A 20,189-nucleotide genomic window follows, 5' to 3' on the forward strand; every position below is an offset into this window, starting at 1 on the left:
AGTTATTATGATCTTTTTTTCGTGCTGCTGTTGGCTTCTAGCAGTAGCACTAGCTACAAGTTTAACATTTGCTGCTGTCCAACTGCCCTGAACAAATTCTGTGTAAGAAATACAGTAGTTGATGGAGTTTTCTTAACAAATTAATTCTGATCGAGTCTATGAACGAATCAACAACAAAATAAAAGGATCATTTTTTTTCTCATTTTTTTTGTCTGTGCAAGTGTGTATTTATCATATTGTTATGAGTTGGGAACATAGAATAAAATAAACATTCCAAAACGCTACCACTGTGTGACCACCAGGGGGAGTGTGTAATTTCCACTAACAATCAGGATTCTAGTACAGCAGCACTTCCTGGATCAAAGTTCACATATACGAGGGAATATACAAAAAGGTGAGCTGCATTCTTAGATTATTCTCCTAGATCAGTTAATAAAGGCTAATTAGAAATACCACAGAACAGGCAGCAAAAAGACATTAAGCTACTCTTGCTTTTGTGTTAAAATTGTCCTCCCTAGAGAGGCAGTAGACACATTGTAACCTGCAGATGCTGCAAATCAAATAGCTGGTTTACACAATTTGCAGCAAATTGAAAACCTAAATTACATAATTTGCTTTTTTGGCCTCTAGGGAGTGTGGGACATAGCACATTTTTTTCACACAAGAGGATAGAGGTCTTGAAAAAGACAATGCAATATTTGAGATTGTGATATAAACCCTTAATTATATATAGTAAAACACCTTTGCAATGTACTTTCATTATTTATTTTGCTCCCTTTTCCTGTAAATTAAAGAAATATAAAACTCAAAATTTTCCTTTCATGATTCAGACAGAACATGCAATTTTTAAACAACTTTCTAATTTACTTCTAATAAAAGATACCATGAAAAGAAATACTTGTAAGGTTGTTTATAATTGCACTGCTCTCTCTGAATATTGCAAGAAAAAAATTGTGTTTCATGTTTGTTAAAGGGACATTAAACATCTCTTTGTAAAAAATAGTTTTCCCTCCCACGCTCCCTAGACCAGTGTTTTTCAACCAGTGTGCCGTGAGAGATCCTCAGGTGTGCCGCGGCAGACTGACAACAGTGCGGGGGTGTCCCTCTTTCAAATTTTGAAATATTGGGAGGTATGTGACAGGCTCATCAGGCATCATTTACAACCATGAAATTGACATTCATTCACAGGCAATCATTATGATTGTTTGTGAATGAATGTCAATATGTCATGTATAGTTTGTAGGAGGCATGGCATGACAGCACAGTACAGGGTGTGTGTATGTGTATATGTATATATATATATATATATATATATATATATATATATATATATATACTGTATATATATCCTGTATTAGGCTACAATGTGTGATTTGTAAAATTTTGGGATGGTGGTGTGCCACAGGATTTTTTAATGTAAAAAAGTGTGCCACGGCAAAAAAAAGGTTGCAAATCACTGCCCTAGACAGACCAATAAGAAAAATCTGTCTAGTCACAGCCAGGAGCGGCATTCTGAAAAATTCTACTTAGTGAAAAAATACTTTGCTATAAGTTGGCGCTAAGATAATGTTATATAATTCTGCACTGTGTGCAGAATTATATTACATTATTGTGTAGGTTTACTACCCCTTTAACTCAGTCGCAGTATTCAAAGCCTGTCTTTTTGCTCGTGTCAGTTTAGCGCTTGTGCAAAAACTTTTTACGTTCAACTTGTAATATGCACGCTTCCCCACGCTCACAAAAATCTTACTTCTAGCGGGAGCAATAAATAGCACTCCACTTGTAATCTAGCCCTATATGTGAGCGGTAACTTCAGTCAGGACTATATAATAATCTCTGAGGCTTTGTATGTAAATTTGTATACAATGTAATAGAATGGCAGCAGGGAGGGCTCCGCAATATCATAAGCTGTTTATATTTACTTCGTTAAAGGGGCAGTAAACACCTTGAGATTTTTATAAAAAATCTTTAGTTATACATAATGAAACAACTACAGTATATTGTATTATTTATTTTGCACCCTTTTAATGTAATTTAGCTCTGAAAATTGAGCAATTTCTAATTCTCAGAACTTGAAATGTGCCCAGATAACTCCCCAAAGCTAACTCTGCTACATATCTGTACCTACTTGGCTTTATCATATAACAACTGTAAAAAATTTTACTTTATACTAACTTTATGCTGTCTGTGGACTAAAGCTTAGATTGACTCCTCCAAATTAGGAAATGGGGGTGGAGTTTGACTATTGAAAAATAATTGCAGTAAAAAGGATGTTAATTTGTTTTAAAAAAAGTTAGGCCTTGGCTGATACACTTTAGTGGCACAACATAAATGTAATAACCAGGTGTTTACTGCCCTTTAAACAGGGCTGCATGTCTTTTCTTAATAGTTATTCCAGCCCCAGAAAAATATTGGGAGCTTGCAGGAGGTAACTGGGAGCTGGGTAATGGATTTCAGGCTACATTTAGCAAGTGAAGAGAGCTAGTATTGTGTATGAAGTGTATGTGCATCAGTGAGTATGGTGTGTAATATAGTGTATGTGCATCAGTGAGTATGGTGTGTATTATAGTGTATGTGCATCAGTGAGTATGGTGTGTAATATAGTGTATGTATTATTGTGCATCAGTGAGTATGGTGTGTAATATAGTGTATGTATTATTGTACATCAGTGAGTATGGTGTGTAATATAGTGTATGTATTATTGTACATCAGTGAGTATGGTGTGTAATATAGTGTATGTATTATTGTGCATCAGTGAGTATGGTGTGTAATATAGTGTATGTATTATTGTACATCAGTGAGTATGGTGTGTAATATAGTGTATGTATTATTGTACATCAGTGAGTATGGTGTGTAATATAGTGTATGTATTATTGTACATCAGTGAGTATGGTGTGTAATATAGTGTATGTATTATTGTGCATCAGTGAGTATGGTGTGTAATATAGTGTATGTATTATTGTACATCAGTGAGTATGGTGTGTAATATAGTGTATGTATTATTGTACATCAGGGAGTATGGTGTGTAATATAGTGTATGTGCATCAGTGAGTATGGTGTGTAATATAGTGTATGTATTATTGTGCATCAGTGAGTATGGTGTGTAATATAGTGTATGTATTATTGTGCATCAGTGAGTATGGTGTGTAATATAGTGTATGTATTATTGTACATCAGTGAGTATGGTGTGTAATATAGTGTATGTATTATTGTGCATCAGTGAGTATGGTGTGTAATATAATGTATGTATTATTGTACATCAGTGAGTATGGTGTGTAATATAGTGTATGTATTATTGTGCATCAGTGAATATGGTGTGTAAAATAGTGTATGTGCATCAGTGAGTATGGTGTGTAATATAGTGTATGGGCATCAGTGAGTATGGTGTGTAATATAGTGTATGTATTATTGTGCATCAGTGAGTATGGTGTGTAATATAGTGTATGTATTATTTAGCATCAGTGAGTATGGTGTGTAATATAGTGTATGTATTATTGTGCATCAGTGAGTATGGTGTGTAATATAGTGTATGTACATCAGTGAGTATGGTGTGTAAAATAGTGTATGTGCATCAGTGAGTATGGTGTGTAATATAGTGTATGTATTATTGTGCATCAGTGAGTATGGTGTGTAATATAGTGTATATATTATTGTACATCAGTGAGTATGGTGTGTAATATAGTGTATGTATTATTGTGCATCAGTGAGTATGGTGTGTAATATAGTGTATGTATTATTGTACATCAGTGAGTATGGTGTGTAATATAGTGTATGTATTATTGTACATCAGTGAGTATGGTGTGTAATATAGTGTATGTATTATTGTGCATCAGTGAGTATGGTGTGTAATATAATGTATGTATTATTGTGCATCAGTGAGTATGGTGTGTAATATAGTGTATGTATTATTGTGCATCAGTGAGTATGGTGTGTAATATAGTGTATGTATTATTGTGCATCAGTGAGTATGGTGTGTAATATAGTGTATGTATTATTGTGCATCAGTGAGTATGGTGTGTAATATAGTGTATGTATTATTGTGCATCAGTGAGTATGGTGTGTAATATAGTGTATGTATTATTGTACATCGGTGAGTATGGTGTGTAATATAGTGTATGTATTATTGTGCATCAGTGAATATGGTGTGTAAAATAGTGTATGTGCATCAGTGAGTATGGTGTGTAATATAGTGTATGTGCATCAGTGAGTATGGTGTGTAATATAGTGTATGTATTATTGTGCATCAGTGAGTATGGTGTGTAATATAGTGTATGTATTATTTAGCATCAGTGAGTATGGTGTGTAATATAGTGTATGTATTATTGTGCATCAGTGAGTATGGTGTGTAATATAGTGTATGTATTATTGTGCATCAGTGAGTATGGTGTGTAATATAGTGTATGTATTATTGTACATCAGTGAGTATGGTGTGTAATATAGTGTGTGTATTATTGTGCATCAGTGAGTATGGTGTGTAATATAGTGTATGTATTATTGTGCATCAGTGAGTATGGTGTGTAATATAGTGTATGTATTATTGTACATCAGTGAGTATGGTGTGTAATATAGTGTATGTATTATTGTACATCAGTGAGTATGGTGTGTAATATAGTGTATGTATTATTGTACATCAGTGAGTATGGTGTGTAATATAGTGTATGTATTATTGTGCATCAGTGAGTATGGTGTGTAATATAGTGTATGTATTATTGTACATCAGTGAGTATGGTGTATAATATAGTGTATGTATTATTGTACATCAGTGAGTATGGTGTGTAATATAGTGTATGTGCATCAGTGAGTATGGTGTGTAATATAGTGTATGTATTATTGTGCATCAGTGAGTATGGTGTGTAATAAAGTGTATGTGCATCAGTGAGTATGGTGTGTAATATAATGTATGTATTATTGTACATCAGTGAGTATGGTGTGTAATATAGTGTATGTATTATTGTACATCAGTGAGTATGGTGTGTAATATAGTGTATGTATTATTGTACATCAGTGAGTATGGTGTGTAATATAGTGTATGTATTATTCTGCATCAGTGAGTATGGTGTGTAAAATAGTGTATGTGCATCAGTTAGTATGGTGTGTAATATAGTGTATGTATTATTGTGCATTAGTGAGTATGGTGTGTAATATAGTGTATGTGCATCAGTGAGTATGGTGTGTAATATAGTGTATGTATTATTGTGCATCAGTGAGTATGGTGTGTAATATAGTGTATGTATTATTGTGCATCAGTGAGTATGGTGTGTAATATAGTGTATGTATTATTGTGCATCAGTGAGTATGGTGTGTAAAATAGTGTATGTGCATCAGTGAGTATGGTGTGTAATATAGTGTATGTGCATCAGTGAGTATGGTGTGTAATATAGTGTATGTATTATTGTGCATCAGTGAGTATGGTGTGTAATATAGTGTATGTATTATTGTGCATCAGTGAGTATGGTGTGTAATATAGTGTATGTGCATCAGTGAGTATGGTGTGTAATATAGTGTATGTGCATCAGTGAGTATGGTGTGTAATATAGTGTATGTATTATTGTGCATCAGTGAGTATGGTGTGTAATATAGTGTATGTATTATTGTACATCGGTGAGTATGGTGTGTAATATAGTGTATGTATTATTATACATCAGTAAGTATGGTGTGTAATATAGTGTATGTATTATTGTGCATCAGTGAGTATGGTGTGTAATATAGTGTATGTATTATTGTGCATCAGTGAGTATGGTGTGTAATATAGTGTATGTATTATTGTACATCAGTGAGTATGGTGTGTAATATAGTGTATGTATTATTGTGCATCAGTGAGTATGGTGAGTAATATAGTGTATGTATTATTGTGCATCAGTGAGTATGGTGTGTAATATAGTGTATGTATTATTGTGCATCAGGGAGTATGGTGTGTAATATAGTGTATGTATTATTGTACATCAGTGAGTATGGTGTGTAATATAGTGTATGTATTATTGTACATCAGTGAGTATGGTGTGTAATATAGTGTATGTATTATTGTACATCAGTGAGTATGGTGTGTAATATAGTGTATGTATTATTGTACATCAGTGAGTATGGTGTGTAATATAGTGTATGTATTATTGTGCATCAGTGAGTATGGTGTGTAATATAGTGTATGTATTATTGTACATCAGTGAGTATGGTGTGTAATATAGTGTTTGTATTATTGTACATCAGTGAGTATGGTGTGTAATATAGTGTATGTATTATTGTGCATCAGTGAGTATGGTGTGTAAAATAGTGTATGTGCATCAGTTAGTATGGTGTGTAATATAGTGTATGTGCATCAGTGAGTATGGTGTGTAATATAGTGTATGTATTATTGTGCATCAGTGAGTATGGTGTGTAATATAGTGTATGTATTATTGTACATCAGTGAGTATGGTGTGTAATATAGTGTATGTATTATTGTACATCAGTGAGTATGGTGTGTAATATAGTGTTTGTATTATTGTACATCAGTGAGTATGGTGTGTAATATAGTGTATGTATTATTGTACATCAGTGAGTATGGTGTGTAATATAGTGTATGTATTATTGTGCATCAGTGAGTATGGTGTGTAAAATAGTGTATGTGCATCAGTTAGTATGGTGTGTAATATAGTGTATGTATTATTGTGCATCAGTGAGTATGGTGTGTAATATAGTGTATGTGCATCAGTGAGTATGGTGTGTAATATAGTGTATGTATTATTGTGCATCAGTGAGTATGGTGTGTAATATAGTGTATGTATTATTGTGCATCAGTGAGTATGGTGTGTAATATAGTGTATGTATTATTGTGCATCAGTGAGTATGGTGTGTAAAATAGTGTATGTGCATCAGTGAGTATGGTGTGTAATATAGTGTATGTGCATCAGTGAGTATGGTGTGTAATATAGTGTATGTATTATTGTGCATCAGTGAGTATGGTGTGTAATATAGTGTATGTATTATTGTGCATCAGTGAGTATGGTGTGTAATATAGTGTATGTGCATCAGTGAGTATGGTGTGTAATATAGTGTATGTGCATCAGTGAGTATGGTGTGTAATATAGTGTATGTATTATTGTGCATCAGTGAGTATGGTGTGTAATATAGTGTATGTATTATTGTACATCGGTGAGTATGGTGTGTAATATAGTGTATGTATTATTGTGCATCAGTGAGTATGGTGTGTAAAATAGTGTATGTGCATCAGTGAGTATGGTGTGTAATATAGTGTATGTGCATCAGTGAGTATGGTGTGTAATATAGTGTATGTATTATTGTGCATCAGTGAGTATGGTGTGTAATATAGTGTATGTATTATTTAGCATCAGTGAGTATGGTGTGTAATATAGTGTATGTATTATTGTGCATCAGTGAGTATGGTGTGTAATATAGTGTATGTACATCAGTGGGTATGGTGTGTAATATATTGTATGTGCATCAGTGAGTATGGTGTGTAATATAGTGTATGTATAATGTATTATTGTGCATCAGTGAGTATGGTGTGTAATATAGTGTATGTACATCAGTGAGTATGGTGTGTAATATAGTGTATGTATTATTGTGCATCAGTGAGTATGGTGTGTAATATAGTGTATGTATTATTGTACATCAGTGAGTATAGTGTGTAATATAGTGTATGTATTATTGTACATCAGTGAGTATGGTGTGTAATATAGTGTATGTATTATTGTACATCAGTGAGTATGGTGTGTAATATAGTGTATGTATTATTGTGCATCAGTGAGTATGGTGTGTAATATAGTGTATGTATTATTGTGCATCAGTGAGTATGGTGTGTAATATAGTGTATGTGCATCAGTGAGTATGGTGTGTAATATAGTGTATGTATTATTGTACATCATTGAGTATGGTGTGTAATATAGTGTATGTATTATTGTACATCAGTGAGTATGGTGTGTAATATAGTGTATTTATTATTGTACATCAGTGAGTATGGTGTGTAATATAGTGTATGTATTATTGTGCATCAGTGAGTATGGTGTGTAATATAGTGTATGTATTATTGTACATCAGTGAGTATGGTGTGTAATATAGTGTATGTATCATTGTACATCAGTGAGTATGGTGTGTAATATAGTGTATTTATTATTGTACATCAGTGAGTATGGTGTGTAATATAGTGTATGTATTATTGTACATCAGTGAGTATGGTGTGTAATATAGTGTATGTATTATTGTACATCAGTGAGTATGGTGTGTAATATAGTGTATGTATTATTGTACATCATTGAGTATGGTGTGTAATATAGTGTATGTATTATTGTACATCAGTGAGTATGGTGTGTAATATAGTGTATTTATTATTGTACATCAGTGAGTATGGTGTGTAATATAGTGTATGTATTATTGTGCATCAGTGAGTATGGTGTGTAATATAGTGTATGTATTATTGTGCATCAGTGAGTATGGTGTGTAATATAGTGTATGTATTATTGTGCATCAGTGAGTATGGTGTGTAATATAGTGTATGTATTATTGTACATCATTGAGTATGGTGTGTAATATAGTGTATGTATTATTGTACATCAGTGAGTATGGTGTGTAATATAGTGTATGTATTATTGTGCATCAGTGAGTATGGTGTGTAATATAATGTATGTATTATTGTACATCAGTGAGTATGGTGTGTAATATAGTGTATGTATTATTGTACATCAGTGAGTATGGTGTGTAATATAGTGTATGTATTATTGTGCATCAGTGAGTATGGTGTGTAATATAGTGTATGTATTATTGTGCATCAGTGAGTATGGTGTGTAATATAATGTATGTATTATTGTACATCAGTGAGTATGGTGTGTAATATAGTGTATGTATTATTGTACATCAGTGAGTATGGTGTGTAATATAGTGTATGTATCATTGTACATCAGTGAGTATGATGTGTAATATAGTGTATGTATTATTGTGCATCAGTGAGTATGGTGTGTAATATAGTGTATGTGCATCAGTGAGTATGGTGTGTAATATAGTGTATGTATTATTGTACATCATTGAGTATGGTGTGTAATATAGTGTATGTATTATTGTACATCAGTGAGTATGGTGTGTAATATAGTGTATTTATTATTGTACATCAGTGAGTATGGTGTGTAATATAGTGTATGTATTATTGTGCATCAGTGAGTATGGTGTGTAATATAGTGTATGTATTATTGTACATCAGTGAGTATGGTGTGTAATATAGTGTATGTATCATTGTACATCAGTGAGTATGGTGTGTAATATAGTGTATTTATTATTGTACATCAGTGAGTATGGTGTGTAATATAGTGTATGTATTATTGTACATCAGTGAGTATGGTGTGTAATATAGTGTATGTATTATTGTACATCAGTGAGTATGGTGTGTAATATAGTGTATGTATTATTGTACATCATTGAGTATGGTGTGTAATATAGTGTATGTATTATTGTACATCAGTGAGTATGGTGTGTAATATAGTGTATTTATTATTGTGCATCAGTGAGTATGGTGTGTAATATAGTGTATGTATTATTGTGCATCAGTGAGTATGGTGTGTAATATAGTGTATGTATTATTGTGCATCAGTGAGTATGGTGTGTAATATAGTGTATGTATTATTGTGCATCAGTGAGTATGGTGTGTAATATAGTGTATGTATTATTGTGCATCAGTGAGTATGGTGTGTAATATAGTGTATGTATTATTGTGCATCAGTGAGTATGGTGTGTAATATAGTGTATGTATTATTGTACATCATTGAGTATGGTGTGTAATATAGTGTATGTATTATTGTACATCAGTGAGTATGGTGTGTAATATAGTGTATGTATTATTGTGCATCAGTGAGTATGGTGTGTAATATAGTGTATGTATTATTGTACATCAGTGAGTATGGTGTGTAATATAGTGTATGTATTATTGTACATCAGTGAGTATGGTGTGTAATATAGTGTATGTATTATTGTGCATCAGTGAGTATGGTGTGTAATATAGTGTATGTATTATTGTGCATCAGTGAGTATGGTGTGTAATATAATGTATGTATTATTGTACATCAGTGAGTATGGTGTGTAATATAGTGTATGTATTATTGTACATCAGTGAGTATGGTGTGTAATATAGTGTATGTATCATTGTACATCAGTGAGTATGATGTGTAATATAGTGTATGTATTATTGTGCATCAGTGAGTATGGTGTGTAATATAGTGTATGTGCATCAGTGAGTATGGTGTGTAATATAGTGTATGTATTATTGTACATCATTGAGTATGGTGTGTAATATAGTGTATGTATTATTGTACATCAGTGAGTATGGTGTGTAATATAGTGTATTTATTATTGTACATCAGTGAGTATGGTGTGTAATATAGTGTATGTATTATTGTGCATCAGTGAGTATGGTGTGTAATATAGTGTATGTATTATTGTACATCAGTGAGTATGGTGTGTAATATAGTGTATGTATCATTGTACATCAGTGAGTATGGTGTGTAATATAGTGTATTTATTATTGTACATCAGTGAGTATGGTGTGTAATATAGTGTATGTATTATTGTACATCAGTGAGTATGGTGTGTAATATAGTGTATGTATTATTGTACATCAGTGAGTATGGTGTGTAATATAGTGTATGTATTATTGTACACCATTGAGTATGGTGTGTAATATAGTGTATGTATTATTGTACATCAGTGAGTATGGTGTGTAATATAGTGTATTTATTATTGTACATCAGTGAGTATGGTGTGTAATATAGTGTATGTATTATTGTGCATCAGTGAGTATGGTGTGTAATATAGTGTATGTATTATTGTGCATCAGTGAGTATGGTGTGTAATATAGTGTATGTATTATTGTACATCAGTGAGTATGGTGTGTAATATAGTGTATGTATTATTGTGCATCAGTGAGTATGGTGTGTAATATAGTGTATGTATTATTGTACATCAGTGAGTATGGTGTGTAATATAGTGTATGTATTATTGTGCATCAGTGAGTATGGTGTGTAATATAGTGTATGTATTATTGTGCATCAGTGAGTATGGTGTGTAATATAGTGTATGTATTATTGTGCATCAGTGAGTATGGTGTGTAATATAGTGTATGTATTATTGTACATCAGTGAGTATGGTGTGTAATATAGTGTATGTATTATTGTGCATCAGTGAGTATGGTGTGTAATATAGTGTATGCATTATTGTGCATCAGTGAGTATGGTGTGTAATATAGTGTATGTACATCAGTGAGTATGGTGTGTAATATAGTGTATGTATTATTGTGCATCAGTGAGTATGGTGTGTAATATAGTGTATGTATTATTGTACATCAGTGAGTATGGTGTGTAATATAGTGTATGTATTATTGTGCATCAGTGAGTATGGTGTGTAATATAGTGTATGTATTATTGTACATCAGTGAGTATGGTGTGTAATATAGTGTATGTATTATTGTGCATCAGTGAGTATGGTGTGTAATAAAGTGTATGTGCATCAGTGAGTATGGTGTGTAATATAGTGTATGTATTATTGTACATCAGTGAGTATGGTGTGTAATATAGTGTATGTGCATCAGTGAGTATGGTGTGTAATATAGTGTATGTATTATTGTACATCCGTGAGTATGGTGTGTAATATAGTGTATGTATTATTGTACATCAGTGAGTATGGTGTGTAATATAGTGTATGTATTACTATTATTGTACATCAGTGAGTATGGTGTGTAATATAGTGTATGTATTACTATTATTGTGCATCAGTGAGTATGGTGTGTAATATAGTGTATGTATTATTGTACATCAGTGAGTATGGTGTGTATTATAGTGTATGTATTATTGTACATCAGTGAGTATGGTGTGTAATATAGTGCCTGGTTTCTCAACAGCCGGGCCGCGGCCCAGTACCGGGCCATGCTGGCCCTGCTGGTGGGCCCCGAACTGACTTGCCCCTCACTGCATGCTCTGACTGGCCTACTGCTCCACACATAAGGAATACCAGGCAGACCTGTCAGAGTGCCATTGCACATGCCTGTGTGCACTGTGCACATGTAGCAGCATTTCAGTGGTAGGACAAGGAGAAGATGGGGCTGACCCTAGACACTGCAGGTAAGTAACTCATACCATTCAACTGACACCAATGAAAAAATATATTTCTCCTGTTAAGTGTAGTCAGTCCACGGGTCATCTATTACTTATGGGATTATATCTCCTCCCTAACAGGAAGTGCAAGAGGATCACCCAAGCAGAGCTGCTATATAGCTCCTCCCCTCTACGTCATACCCAGTCATTCTCTTGCACCTAACTAATAGATAGGACGTGTGAGAGGACTGTGGTTATTAAAATTAGTTTTTTTATCTTCAATCAAAAGTTTGTTATTTTAAACAGCACCGGAGTGTGTTGTTTTTTCTCAGGCAGCATTAGAAGAAGAATCTACCTGAGTTTATGTATGATCTTAGCGGTCGTAACTAAGATCCATTTGCTGTTCTCGGCCATTCTGAGGAGTGAGGTAACTTCAGAACAGGGGACAGCGGGCAGGGTTCACCTGCAAGGAGGTATGTTGCAGTATATTATTTTCTAGGAATGGAATTGACTAAGAAAATACTGCTAATACCTATATAATGTAAGCGCAGCCTTAAATGCAGTAGTAGCGACTGGTATCAGGCTGATATGTATGTATGTTACACTGAGGTATTTCTGGGGAATGGAACTTCACTAAGAAAATACTGTATACATTTAACTTATATTTGAGCCCCCACTGCAGTGAAAGCGACTAGCAGCAGGCTTATTAGTATCATTTCAAAATTTTATTTTAAAACGTTTTTCTGGCATGTTAATCGTTTTTCTCTGAGGTACTTGGTGATAAAAAATTTTGGGCATTAATTTTCCACATGGCTGTCGTTTATTTATGAACAAATTCAGTTTACTGAGCTTCCCCACTGTTATAATATGAGTGGGAGGGGCCTATTTTGGCGCTTTCTTGCGCAGTAAGAATTCACTCACAGTCTTCCTATTCCTTCCTCCATGATCCAGGACGTCTCTACAGAGCCCAGGGGTCTCCAAAACTAGTTTTGAGGGAGGTAATCACTCACAGCAGACCTTTGAGACTGTGCTTTTGACTGTGATAAAACGTTTTATATCTGTTATCCGTTTTTTGGGTACTAAGGGGTTAATCATCCATTTGCTGGTGGGTGCAATCCTTTGCTAACTTATTGCATTTATTGTGAAAATTTGGTTGCTATAACAAATTTGGTTCATTGTAATTCAACTGAGACAGTTTATTGGTGTTTTTTAAAGGCACAGTAACGTTTTTTATATTGCTTGTAAATTTATTTCAAAAGTATTTTCCAAGCTTGCTAGTTTCATTGCTAGTCTGTTAAACATGTCTGACACAGAGGAAACTCTTTGTGCAATATGTTTAAAGGCCAATGTGGAGCCCAATAGAAATGTGTGTACTAATTGCATTGATGCTACTTTAAATAAAAGTGTACATGTAAAGAAAATTTCACCAGACAACGAGGGGGAAGTTATGCCGACTAACTCTCCTCACGTGTCAGTACCTTCATCTCCCGCTCGGGAGGTGCGTGATATTGTGGCTCCAAGTACATCAGGGCGGCCCATACAAATCACTTTGCAAGACATGGCTAATGTTATGACTGAAGTATTATCTAAATTGCCAGAAATTAGGGGTAAACGCGACCACTCTGGGGTGAGAACAGAGTGCGCTGATAATATTAGAGCCATGTCTGATACTGCGTCACAATATGCAGAACATGAGGACGGAGAGCTTCATTCTGTGGGTGACGGATCTGATCCAAGTAGACTGGACTCAGACATTTCAAATTTTAAATTTAAGCTTGAGAACCTCCGTGTATTGCTAGGGGAGGTATTAGCGGCTCTGAATGATTGTAACACGGTTGCAATTCCAGAGAAAATGTGTAGGCTGGATAAATATTTTGCGGTACCGACGTGTACTGACGTTTTTCCTATTCCTAAAAGGCTTACAGAAATTATTAACAAGGAGTGGGATAGACCTGGTGTGCCCTTTTCTCCCCCTCCTATATTTAGAAAAATGTTTCCAATAGACGCCACCACACGGGACTTATGGCAGACGGTCCCTAAGGTGGAAGGAGCAGTTTCTACTCTGGCTAAACGCACCACTATCCCGGTGGAGGATAGCTGTGCTTTTTCAGATCCAATGGATAAAAGGTTAGAGGGTTACCTTAAGAAAATGTTTGTTCAACAAGGTTTTATATTACAACCCCTTGCATGCATTGCGCCTGTCACGGCTGCGGCGGCATTCTGGTTTGAGTCTCTGGAAGAGACCATTAACTCAGTTACATTGGATGAGATTACAGACAAGCTTAGAGTACTTAAGCTAGCCAATTCATTTATTTCCGATGCCGTAGTACACTTAATTAAACTTACGGCTAAGAATTCAGGATTCGCCATTCAAGCGCGCAGAGCGCTGTGGCTTAAATCTTGGTCAGCCAATGTGACCTCTAAATCTAAATTGCTTAACATACCTTTCAAAGGGCAGACATTGTTCGGGCCCGGTTTGAAAGAAATTATCGCTGACATTACTGGAGGTAAGGGTCATGCCCTGCCTCAAGACAGAGCCAAACCAAGGGCTAGACAGTCTAATTTTCGTGCCTTTCGTAACTTCAAGGCAGGAGCAGCATCAACTTCCTCAGCTCCAAAGCAGGAAGGAACTGTTGCTCGCTACAGACAGGGCTGGAAACCTAACCAGTCCTGGAACAAGGGCAAGCAGGCCAGAAAACCTGCTGCTGCCCCTAAGACAGCATGAAGTGAGGGCCCCCAATCCGGAAACGGATCTAGTGGGGGGCAGACTTTCTCTCTTCGCCCAGGCTTGGGCAAGAGATGTCCAGGATCCCTGGGCGTTAGAGATCATATCTCAGGGATATCTTCTGGACTTCAAAGCTTCTCCTCCAAAAGGGAGATTTCATCTTTCAAGGCTGTCAGCAAACCAGCTAAAGAGAGAAGCGTTTCTACGCTGTGTACAAGACCTTTTACTAATGGGAGTGATCCATCCAGTTCCGCGGTCGGAACACGGACAAGGGTTTTACTCAAATCTGTTTGTGGTTCCCAAAAAAGAGGGAACCTTCAGACCAATTTTGGACTTAAAGATCCTAAACAAGTTCCTAAGAGTTCCATCGTTCAAAATGGAAACTATTCGGACAATCTTACCTATGATCCAAAGGGGTCAATACATGACCACAGTGGATTTAAAGGATGCCTACCTTCACATACCGATTCACAAGGATCATTATCGGTACCTAAGGTTTGCCTTCCTAGACAGGCATTACCAATTTGTAGCTCTTCCCTTCGGGTTAGCAACGGCTCCAAGAATCTTTACAAAGGTTCTGGGCTCTCTTCTGGCGGTACTAAGACCGCAAGGAATTTCGGTAGCTCCGTACCTAGACGACATTCTGATACAAGCGTCAAGTTTCCAGACTGCCAAGTCTCATACAGAGTTGGTTCTGGCATTTCTAAGGTCGCATGGGTGGAAGGTGAACGTAGAAAAGAGTTCTCTGTTGCCACTCACAAGAGTTCCCTTCTTGGGGACTCTTATAGATTCTGTAGAAATGAAAATTTACCTGACAGAAGACAGGTTAACAAAACTTCTAAATGCTTGCCGTGTCCTTCATTCCATTCAACACCCGTCAGTGGCTCAATGCATGGAGGTAATCGGCTTAATGGTAGCGGCAATGGACATAGTACCTTTTGCACGCCTGCATCTCAGACCACTACAATTGTGCATGCTAAGTCAGTGGAATGGGGATTACTCAGATTTGTCCCCTATGCTGAATCTGGATCAAGAGACCAGAGATTCTCTTCTATGGTGGCTTTCTCGGCCACATCTGTCCAGGGGGATGCCCTTCAGCAGGCCAGACTGGACAATTGTAACAACAGACGCCAGCCTACTAGGTTGGGGCACTGTCTGGAATTCCCTGAAGGCTCAGGGATCATGGACTCAGGAGGAGAGTCTCCTTCCAATAAACATTCTGGAATTGAGAGCAGTTCTCAATGCTCTTCTGGCTTGGCCTCAGCTAGAAACTCTGAGGTTCATCAGGTTCCAGTCGGACAACATCACGACTGTGGCTTACATCAACCATCAGGGAGGGACAAGGAGTTCCCTAGGGATGATGGAAGTCTCAAAGATAATTCGCTGGGCAGAGTCTCACTCTTGCCACCTGTCAGCGATCCACATCCCAGGCGTGGAGAACTGGGAGGCGGATTTCCTAAGTCGCCAGACTTTTCATCCGGGGGAGTGGGAACTTCACCCGGAGGTATTTGCACAACTGCTTCGGCGTTGGGGCAAACCAGATCTGGATCTCATGGCGTCTCGCCAGAACGCCAAGCTTCCTTGTTACGGATCAAGATCCAGGGACCCGGAAGCGGTTCTGATAGATGCTCTGACAGCACCCTGGGTCTTCAACATGGCTTATGTGTTTCCACCCTTCCCGATACTTCCTCGTCTGATTGCCAGGATCAAACAGGAGAGAGCATCGGTGATTCTAATAGCGCCTGCGTGGCCACGCAGGACCTGGTATGCAGATCTAGTGGACATGTCGTCCTGTCCACCATGGTCTCTGCCTCTGAGACAGGACCTTCTGGTTCAGGGTCCTTTCAAACATCCAAATCTAATTTCTCTGAGGCTGACTGCTTGGAGATTGAACGCTTGATTCTATCAAAGCGTGGATTCTCTGAGTCAGTGATTGATACCTTAATACAGGCTAGGAAACCTGTTACCAGGAAAATTTACCATAAAATATGGCGTAAATACTTACATTGGTGCGAATCCAAGAGTTACTCATGGAGTAAGGTCAGGATTCCTAGGATATTGTCTTTTCTACAAGAAGGCTTAGAAAAGGGTTTATCTGCTAGTTCGTTAAAGGGACAGATCTCAGCTCTGTCCATTCTTTTGCACAAGCGTCTGTCAGAAGTTCCAGACGTTCAGGCTTTTTGTCAGGCTTTGGCCAGGATTAAGCCTGTGTTTAAAACTGTTGCTCCGCCATGGAGCTTAAACTTAGTTCTTAACGTTTTACAGGGTGTTCCGTTTGAACCCCTTCATTCCATTGATATCAAGCTGTTATCTTGGAAAGTTCTGTTCCTAATGGCTATTTCCTCGGCTCGAAGAGTCTCTGAGTTATCAGCCTTACATTGTGATTCCCCTTATCTGATTTTTCATTCAGACAAGGTAGTTCTGCGTACTAAACCTGGGTTCTTACCTAAGGTAGTCACTAACAAGAATATCAATCAAGAGATTGTTGTTCCTTCATTGTGCCCTAATCCTTCCTCAAAGAAGGAATGACTTCTGCACAATCTGGACGTTGTCCGGGCCCTGAAATTCTATTTACAGGCAACTAAAGATTTTCGACAAACTTCTTCCCTGTTTGTCGTTTATTCGGGACAGAGGAGAGGTCAAAAGGCTTCGGCTACCTCTCTCTCTTTTTGGCTTCGTAGCATAATACGTTTAGCCTATGAGACTGCTGGACAGCAGCCTCCTGAAAGAATTACAGCTCATTCTACCAGAGCTGTGGCTTCCACTTGGGCCTTTAAAAATGAGGCCTCTGTTGAACAGATTTGCAAGGCTGCAACTTGGTCTTCACTTCACACCTTTTCAAAATTTTACAAATTTGACACTTTTGCTTCTTCGGAGGCTGTTTTTGGGAGAGAGATTCTTCGGGCAGTGGTTCCTTCCGTGTAAAGGTCCTGCCTGTCCCTCCCGTCATCCGTGTACTTTTAGCTTTGGTATTGGTATCCCATAAGTAATGGATGACCCGTGGACTGACTACACTTAACAGGAGAAAACATAATTTATGCTTACCTGATAAATTCCTTTCTCCTGTAGTGTAGTCAGTCCACGGCCCGCCCTGTTTTTACGGCAGGTCTAAATTTTAAATTAAACTCCAGTCACCACTGCACCCTATAGTTTCTCCTTTCTCGTTTGGTTTTGGTCGAATGACTGGGTATGACATAGAGGGGAGGAGCTATATAGCAGCTCTGCTTGGGTGATCCTCTTGCACTTCCTGTTAGGGAGGAGATATAATCCCATAAGTAATGGATGACCCGTGGACTGACTACACTACAGGAGAAAGGAATTTATCAGGTAAGCATAAATTATGTTTTTCTTACCCCACTGACAAATATATATTATTATTATTTTGATTATTATTATTTTTATTATATATATATATATATATATATATATATATATATATATATATATATATATATATATATATATATATACACACACACACAAAAATGAAACTACCGGGCCTTGGATACATCTGGTTAAATGGATACCGGGCTTTGAGGTCACTTGGGTTGAGAACTTCTGATATAGTGTATGTATTATTGTACATCAGTAAGTATGGTGTGTAATATAGTGTATGTATTATTGTGCATCAGTGAGTATGGTGTGTAATATAGTGTATGTATTATTGTGCATCAGTGAGTATGGTGTGTAATATAGTGTATGTATTATTGTACATCAGTGAGTATGGTGTGTAATATAGTGTATGTGCATCAGTGAGTATGGTGTGTAATATAGTGTATGTATTATTGTGCATCAGTGAGTATGGTGTGTAATATAGTGTATGTATTATTGTGCATCAGTGAGTATGGTGTGTAATATAGTGTATGTATTATTGTGCATCAGTGAGTATGGTGTGTAATATAGTGTATGTATTATTGTGCATCAGTGAGTATGGTGTGTAATATAGTGTATGTATTATTGTGCATCAGTGAGTATGGTGTGTAATATAGTGTATGTATTATTGTACATCAGTGAGTATGGTGTGTAATATAGTGTATGTATTATTGTGCATCAGTGAGTATGGTGTGTAATATAGTGTATGTATTATTGTGCATCAGTGAGTATGGTGTGTAATATAGTGTATGTATTATTGTGCATCAGGGAGTATGGTGTGTAATATAGTGTATGTATTATTGTACATCAGTGAGTATGGTGTGTAATATAGTGTATGTATTATTGTACATCAGTGAGTATGGTGTGTAATATAGTGTATGTATTATTGTGCATCAGTGAGTATGGTGTGTAATATAGTGTATGTATTATTGTGCATCAGTGAGTATGGTGTGTAATATAGTGTATCTATTATTGTGCATCAGTGAGTATGGTGTGTAATATAGTGTATGTATTATTGTGCATCAGTGAGTATGGTGTGTAATATAGTGTATGTATTATTGTACATCAGTGAGTATGGTGTGTAATATAGTGTATGTATTATTGTACATCAGTGAGTATGGTGTGTAATATAGTGTATGTATTATTGTACATCAGTGAGTATGGTGTGTAATATAGTGTATGTATTATTGTGCATCAGTGAGTATGGTGTGTAATATAGTGTATGTATTATTGTACATCAGTGAGTATGGTGTGTAATATAGTGTATGTATTATTGTACATCAGTGAGTATGGTGTGTAATATAGTGTATGTATTATTGTGCATCAGTGAGTATGGTGTGTAATATAGTGTATGTATTATTGTGCATCAGTGAGTATGGTGTGTAATATAGTGTATGTATTATTGTGCATCAGTGAGTATGGTGTGTAATATAGTGTATGTGCATCAGTGAGTATGGTGTGTAATATAGTGTATGTATTATTGTGCATCAGTGAGTATGGTGTGTAATATAGTGTATGTATTATTGTACATCAGTGAGTATGGTGTGTAATATAGTGTATGTATTAGTGTACATCAGTGAGTATGGTGTGTAATATAGTGTATGTATTATTGTGCATCAGTGAGTATGGTGTGTAATATAGTGTATGTATTATTGTGCATCAGTGAGTATGGTGTGTAATATAATGTATGTATTATTGTACATCAGGGAGTATGGTGTGTAATATAGTGTATGTATTATAGTGCATCAGTGAGTATGGTGTGTAATATAGTGTATGTATTATTGTGCATCAGTGAGTATGGTGTGTAATATAGTGTATGTATTATTGTGCATCAGTGAGTATGGTGTGTAATATAGTTTATGCATTATTGTGCATCAGTGAGTATGGTGTGTAATATAGTTTATGCATTATTGTACATCAGTGAGTATGGTGTGTAATATAGTGTATGTATTATAGTGCATCAGTGAGTATGGTGTGTAATATAGTGTATGTATTATAGTGCATCAGTGAGTATGGTGTGTAATATA

At 36.2% G+C, this 20,189-nt stretch overlaps 1 protein-coding gene across 2 annotated transcripts in view; it reads left to right on the forward strand.

Moving 5' to 3' along the window:
• The first annotated feature begins 345 nt into the window (after positions 1-345).
• NUDT17 (nudix hydrolase 17) overlaps positions 346-20,189 on the forward strand; it is a 121,666-nt gene continuing 101,822 nt past the window's right edge. The window contains exons 1-2 of one of the 2 annotated variants that reach the window (XM_053704520.1): positions 369-394; positions 11,873-12,092. The gene's annotated coding sequence lies outside the window, so the exon portion shown is untranslated. Of the gene's footprint in view, positions 395-11,872; positions 12,093-20,189 lie in introns of both variants that reach the window. The other variant, XM_053704514.1, reaches the window with a different exon arrangement.

The sequence above is a fragment of the Bombina bombina genome, chromosome 1, assembly GCF_027579735.1.
Source record: "Bombina bombina isolate aBomBom1 chromosome 1, aBomBom1.pri, whole genome shotgun sequence".
NCBI lineage: Eukaryota > Metazoa > Chordata > Amphibia > Anura > Bombinatoridae > Bombina > Bombina bombina.